This window comes from Amborella trichopoda, chromosome 3, assembly GCF_054954075.1.
Source record: "Amborella trichopoda isolate Santa Cruz 75 chromosome 3, AtrichopodaSantaCruz75HAP2 v2.0, whole genome shotgun sequence".
Classification (NCBI taxonomy): Eukaryota; Viridiplantae; Streptophyta; class Magnoliopsida; order Amborellales; family Amborellaceae; genus Amborella; species Amborella trichopoda.
In genome coordinates, this window is record NC_142338.1 from 26,799,555 (window position 1) to 26,806,006 (window position 6,452).

A 6,452-nucleotide genomic window follows, 5' to 3' on the forward strand; every position below is an offset into this window, starting at 1 on the left:
GGCTCGACCCACTATCGATGCCCCAGAAGTAGGAGGACATCGCACTCAGCGATAGGCTCCACCATGCATGATCAGAGAATAAAGAGAGAGAAACACAGAGAGAGAGAAGGAAAGTGAAGAAAAAGAAAATAACGATAGAAGAGAGAGAAGGAAAGTGAATAAAAAATATCAAAGAATAAAAAGAAAAGAGAGATAGAAACGAGAGGAGAGAGAAAGATTAAGATAGAGACAAAGAAAGAGAAAGAGAAATAAAAAGAGATAGAAAGAAATGAAAGGAGGATAGAGAAAGAGAGATATGAGATGAGGAGAGAGAAAGTGATAGATGAGAGGAGGAGAGAGAAAATTACCTTCATCAAAGGGTATCAGATATTTTTTTCTCTCTCCTCTCTCCAAGACGTGCCCATAATTTGATCGTGAAAACTCTCAAATTTTATTGATGAGTATTGAAAAATGAAGGGTCCTTTAACAATTATGTTTAGCATGTACTTATAGAATTGGACCCAAACATGAGTGTACGTCAAAAAACTATCATAATTAATGATAATTACAATTTAATTAATTAAAAAAAATTCTAAATGTTGGTGCAAAAGGACTGTTTTGCACCTACCTAACAATAGATGAAATTTCAAAACAATCCCTGCTGCTGCCCTAGAACTTGCGTGATCTCCCATAGATGATTAGGGTTACTCCGGCATCCGTTTGGCCAAAAGATGATTGCTTTCTTGTCAGGCTTGGCATGACGATTAATTTGATACCAACTTCGAACCATGGATCACATTTTTAGGGCACGATCATGCGACTCGAAATTTGCGTAGATCTTGAAAACTTCTGATCGATAGTGTGCATGTTTCTTGATGTCTTTCATTAGTTTCTTCACTGAATTGCATTGATCATGCTGTCACGAATACGTTGCAACAAACGCAGCTCGATTTTGTGTCCAAACAAAGATTTCGCCGTCTTGGGTATTTGGCCGGAATCTTAAAATCCAAAGGCCAAAATCTGCAGTAATTTTGACACCTTCATGTGCCAAATCCAACCGTTCATCGTACCCGAGGTTCAGACCAAAGATAGCCTCAGACCTTACGTACATAATACAATTAGTTTCACGTTGATTGAGTACGCGAGCATTGTGATATGGCTGGTCGAGCAAGGCATGTTGCTACTGAATTTTCTGCAACTATCTTCATGAATTGTCAAATTCTCTCTACCTTTTCTCCCTGCTCGGATATCATCATGGGGTCGTGCGACATATCAAAATGCTCGTCTTGACAAGATGAACACACCCACCAAATTTGAGTGCGATCTGACTCGAACGAGTGAGATACGGGTCTTTGAAGTTGCCGCTCGGGACAGCACAGACCAGCCTCCTTTAATGGACATTGGTGAAGGGAGGCCATATGGGAAGAGCGTGCGGTCTACCCCTTTTTAATGTTTCACCCATAACTTTGTCTTGGAGCGCTCAATTAAGCTGAAACTTGACTTATAGGGGTTTTCAACCGTGTCAGATCTAATGGTAACGGTCCCACAGCTATTTGAAGCATCGAAAATAAAATTCTGGTTACGAGATCCATTTTAGGGTGTTAGAGGTTGATTTTTCTAGAATTGTTTCTTTGTTTGCGCTGCCTTAAACATGCCAGATTACAACGAAACTTGGCAAGTAGATTTTTGAGGTCTTTAGGAAGATTCTGACCCGTTCTGGGGAAATTTTGAGACTGTTGGGAATTTCACTGTACGTCAAGGCTTTATTGACCAGCCTCTCTTTTATTTCGCATTAGGGACTCAAGGTGCGGAAAAATGTGTTCAAATAGTGTCCTTCACAAAAGGCATACATTACCCAATTAGATATCAAAATTTTTGAAAACCACATATTTGCACGTCCATCTCTCTCTCTCTCTCTCTCTCTCTCTCTCTCTCTCTCTCTCTCTCTCTCTCTCTCTCTCTACTCTTTGTCTCCGTAAATGTAGTATACCATTACTTGGATTGGACACTTAACAAATTGAAAGACTCATGCTATAGTGATAATACATTGTATTTGATAACTATAATATTACATACAATTCATCAATTACCTGCCAAATGGGGTATTCCATTCAATAACAAAATTGTTCATATAAAGTTCAGTAGTCCTGCCCTTTTTCAAATAATCGTTCTTTTCTTGTACCCAATCACCTTACAACCCAAAAAGAAGTGAAAAGAGTACAATAGCATATAACCTACATCCTTTTTTTGAGTGAATGGCATACAACATACATCAATAATGCCAATTGTTTAACAACAAACTTTTCAAAAAAAAAAGCAACATAGCTCGTCCTTTGAAGTTGTTCCATATGAATTTGTCGTCTCTATCTGAGACATAAAACACATTATGATGAGTGACAATAGTGTTCCAAATGAAATTACAAATATGAACTTACACGCATATAAAAATATTTCAAAATGAACTTGCAAACATGCCTTCCAAGCAATTGCTTCTTACCATCAACTCGCATTTGCTGCCTTCTTATGGGTCTGAAGCTTACACCATGTTTTGTCCTTAGCGTTGTAAGAGGAAGATAAATTCATATGTTAGCATTTCAATTGAAGCTAATACAATTGTAAATCAAATACATCAACAATAATGAAGATAATATAATTGCAAATCAAAATAATATAAAGGTATGCCATTGTACCTATCACAAACGAACGACGGGCAGTTCCTTTTGTCATGTCCACTGCCATTGCAGATTGTGCATTTCTTTTTTTTTGTCTTCGGCTTCCATCCTTCAGAACGAGCTTTCAATCTTTTAGTGGCCGGTCATCCTTTGTCTGTGCTCGTGCAGGTTCAAGGACATTGCGGCAATGGTTACTTTCATTTGGTGTGTTACTACAACTATCAGAATTGTCATCTTCATTGACATGGTTCATAGCAACCTGTCCATTGTCTTCAACTGTCTCTCTCGTAAAATTAAAGCAATTAGCCACCTCTTCCCCAAATATCTTCAAAATCTTTTGAGTATAGATTTTTTATGCATGTGAATCAATGAAAGTGGTTGTTTGCAATACTGGAGTTGTTTGAATATCTGTCAAGTCATTTTTTCGCTCTTTTCGTACCTTCTTATCTTGGACTTTTGCGACAGCTTCTAATAATGTACGCAATCTTGTTCTGGGTGTCAAGTACATCTTAAAGTGTTTATTCATTCCTGCACTCCTTTGAGTAGAGGTCATACCCGCAGTGAACGTGCCAACCAAGTATGCATCAACCCATTACATGCGACAACCATAAAGCCTACCGAGCCATTCATTGTCTTCCAACTTATAATTCTCGATCATTGATTTCCATCTCGATTCAAAATCTTCAATTGTTGGGCTAGCCACACACCTCCTAAAGGTATCTAAATAAGAAGGATGCATACGCAAGACATGACGCATTTTTTCTTTGATTTTCGCAAATATGTGCCACTTACAATAATGATGCTTACTTTGGTAAAGAACTTGTCTCACTGCATATGAAATTGCAGGATCTTGATCTGTGAGACTAACACTTGGTTGCCATCCACCCATGGCTTCCAACCACTTTTCAAATACCTATATAAATGATTCTATCTTCTCTTCAAATATGAGTGTAAATTCAAATAAAGTTGTATTGAAATGGTGATTTACACCAAGTATAGGTGCAAAGGGCATACCAAACGTATTTGTCTTGTATGTGGTATCAAAGGTAACCACATCAGAAAATCATTGATAGGAAACTTTAGATGTACAATCTACCCATAAGATACTGTAAATATGTTCATCATCATCTAATCTCAATTTATAGAAAAATGATCGGTTCGATTGGTTCTTTTTATAGAGCCATTGCAAAATTAAATTGCCCTCTTCTCCTCTAAGAATATGTCTAGGCTTAACCATTGCCGAGCTCATTGAATGTATTAATGACTTCGTAGCACTCGACAATGATCGATGTGTGCTAATTAGATGAGCTTTTCTAGTGATTATGATCTTTAACGATGCTAGTCACTTTCTACTCGCCATCTTCTTGACTACTTATACACATCCTAACCTTGCACCTACACCTTAACTCAGGGTAAACATTTTCACTTTTATTAGGTTTTTCTTGTTTATTCCTTCGAGTAAACATAAACCCTATCGATCCATTTACCTTTCTTGTTATGATTACTCCCCCTGCGAATACCAAAACCTTTGGTCAATGCATAAGACTTGAAGAATTCATATGCATCATCCTCTTATCCAAACATCATTCCTATACATAATTCTTCTATTTCATGGCCTTTGTTTGGTGAGCCACAACCACCGTCAGGGATTTCATCAATGCTGCCTATATTTGGGCATGTGCTAGATGTCACACTGACTGGATTCTTAGGATCTATCTCAGTTTTTTGACTTACCCAACGTGAAACTGCAAACTACAAAAATACATTTTCAAACAAACATCCATAATAAACTTTTAACCCTTTGGCATAGATTTTCAAACAATCATCAATAAAAATGAGGATTTTGGTTACATCCAAACTGGCCCTTAATTTTCCCTTCACATACTTCGATGTATTATGGAGGGTATAATTTGATGTGTACTTAATCATGTTTCAATAGATGGTTCTATATCAAGATAAAACTATTTTGACAACTAGGACACTGAAATTGGAATTAAATTGCTAAAAGTAATAACTTATGAAGGTTAGTGGTCATTTCTAGATTGCATTCAAACACACAAAGCATATAAACATGTGATCCAAAAGCACGAGTTCTACCAACTGAAGCTTCAAGTTCAAGAATAACAGTAGAGGTGGATTTACCGGGCAAGTCTTGCTTCCTTTACGAATATAAACTCCAAAGCTTCAAACATTATAAATTCTTCATGAAATCCAAGTCCAACATCAACAAATACATGTCGTGTATCAGGCCAGAAAGGACAGAAAAACCATGGCTAAAATAGATCAATGCTCATTGTGAGGTTGAATATGCCCGCCAAAACAAAATTAATCATTGAATGTCATAAAAAAAATCCATTGTAAGAGGCTTCATAATTGGGTGCATGACATTTCCTGTAGTTTGGTAAAGACCATCTGGCTGAATGCATTCTTTGAAAAATCCAAATATGTAAATGTTGTGGGCAGTTTAATATAAGAAACTACAAATTTAGGCATCCAACCACCTAGAACCACAAGATTCTCTCTTACAGTCCAGCAAATTAGTAAAATTTTGTTGCAGCCAAATATGATGAACCATGCAAACAGTCCTGCCCTACTGAAGAGGTTAAGCAGTCAGACGAACTATACCTGGACTTTTTATATGTCGTGGTCGAGAAATGTATTTCTCCACTAGAACAATGTTTACACCAAATGAAGTAGCTACCTCATGTTGCGCTCCCAATAGAGACTCGATAAATTCATCCGGACTTTCCACTATTCACATACCACGTACGTGACATTTGCATCAAAAAGAAAATTTGAGGTGGATTCCACCAAAATTGTTTGGGATTCCACTAAAAACCCAAACTCCCCCAAATCGATAATGGAAATTGTTTATAATAGATTGTATGAGTCAAATACAGAGAGAGAGAGAGAGTACTTGCGCGAGACGGTGCTCGAGGGGCAGAGCCAGTGCGCTAGCGGCCTTTGGTTTTTCCCTGTGGGACGGGCCTTTGGACAGGGAAGACGAGGGGCCGATGGGATTTTCTAAGCGATTAGGGGAGAAAGAGGCAGAGAGGGTGCACCAGCAGTAGGATTGGCAAAGAGAGAGAGAGGGGCTTGGCATAGGGAGCGAGAGACAGAGAGAGCGGAGGGGCTAAGCTCCTATCAATGGGGCGTGCGATTTTTGTTTAAGAAGTTACAGGGAGCGAGAGGCAGAAAATCAAGGAGGACAGAGAAAGAAAACCAGGGAGGAGAGAGAGAGAAAAAATCCCCTGAATTTGAAGAGAGAGAGAGAGCTGCTCGCATTTTGAGGAGAGAGAAAACCCCGTGATTTGGAAGCGAGAGCCACTCGCATTTTTCTATGTGTCAGTGGGTCAGTACTGTGTGTCAGTGGGTTATTGAAAAGATGTTTTTTGAATTCAACATGGTAGGACCTTTGCGAACGCATCTTGACCATCAATTGCCCAACTTTTGATCGCAGTCGTCGGGTGCATATGAATGGGGTCCACGAGCGGGCTAAGCTCATCCGTTTCCACATATATATAGAAAAGTATATATAATGAAAGCGAGCAACAGTAGATACCTCTCCTTGGGAAACATCTCTCTCTCATAAGCATCATGCATACCTATGCGACCAAGATAGAGAATGAGAGAGACCACTTTGAAACAGAGATCAATTTGAGAGAGAGAGAGAGGGAAAGAGAGACCACGTTGAGTCGTGTGCAACGTCACTTGACTGAGCTTGGGGTTGCAGAGATGGAGAGAAGGAGCTTGGGTAGAGAGATAAAAGGGGCTTGAGTAGGGTAGAGATTTGGGTTCTTG

The 6,452-nt window shown here is 38.8% G+C and overlaps 1 long non-coding RNA gene across 3 annotated transcripts; it reads right to left on the minus strand.

Moving 5' to 3' along the window:
• Window positions 1-2,065: 2,065 nt before the first annotated feature.
• Window positions 2,066-6,009, minus strand: LOC110007563 (uncharacterized). Of its 3 annotated transcripts, XR_016052316.1 has the most exons (5): window positions 5,569-6,009; window positions 5,277-5,402; window positions 2,670-2,927; window positions 2,477-2,532; window positions 2,066-2,346 (listed from the first exon to the last, which is right to left on the minus strand). It is a non-coding gene; the product is annotated as an uncharacterized LOC110007563 (long non-coding RNA). The 3 variants fall into 3 exon arrangements; XR_016052318.1 differs by lacking the exon at window positions 5,277-5,402 and having other exon boundaries at window positions 5,569-6,006; XR_002281509.2 differs by lacking the exons at window positions 5,277-5,402; window positions 5,569-6,009 and having other exon boundaries at window positions 2,670-5,191.
• Between the last annotated feature and the right edge of the window lie 443 nt (window positions 6,010-6,452).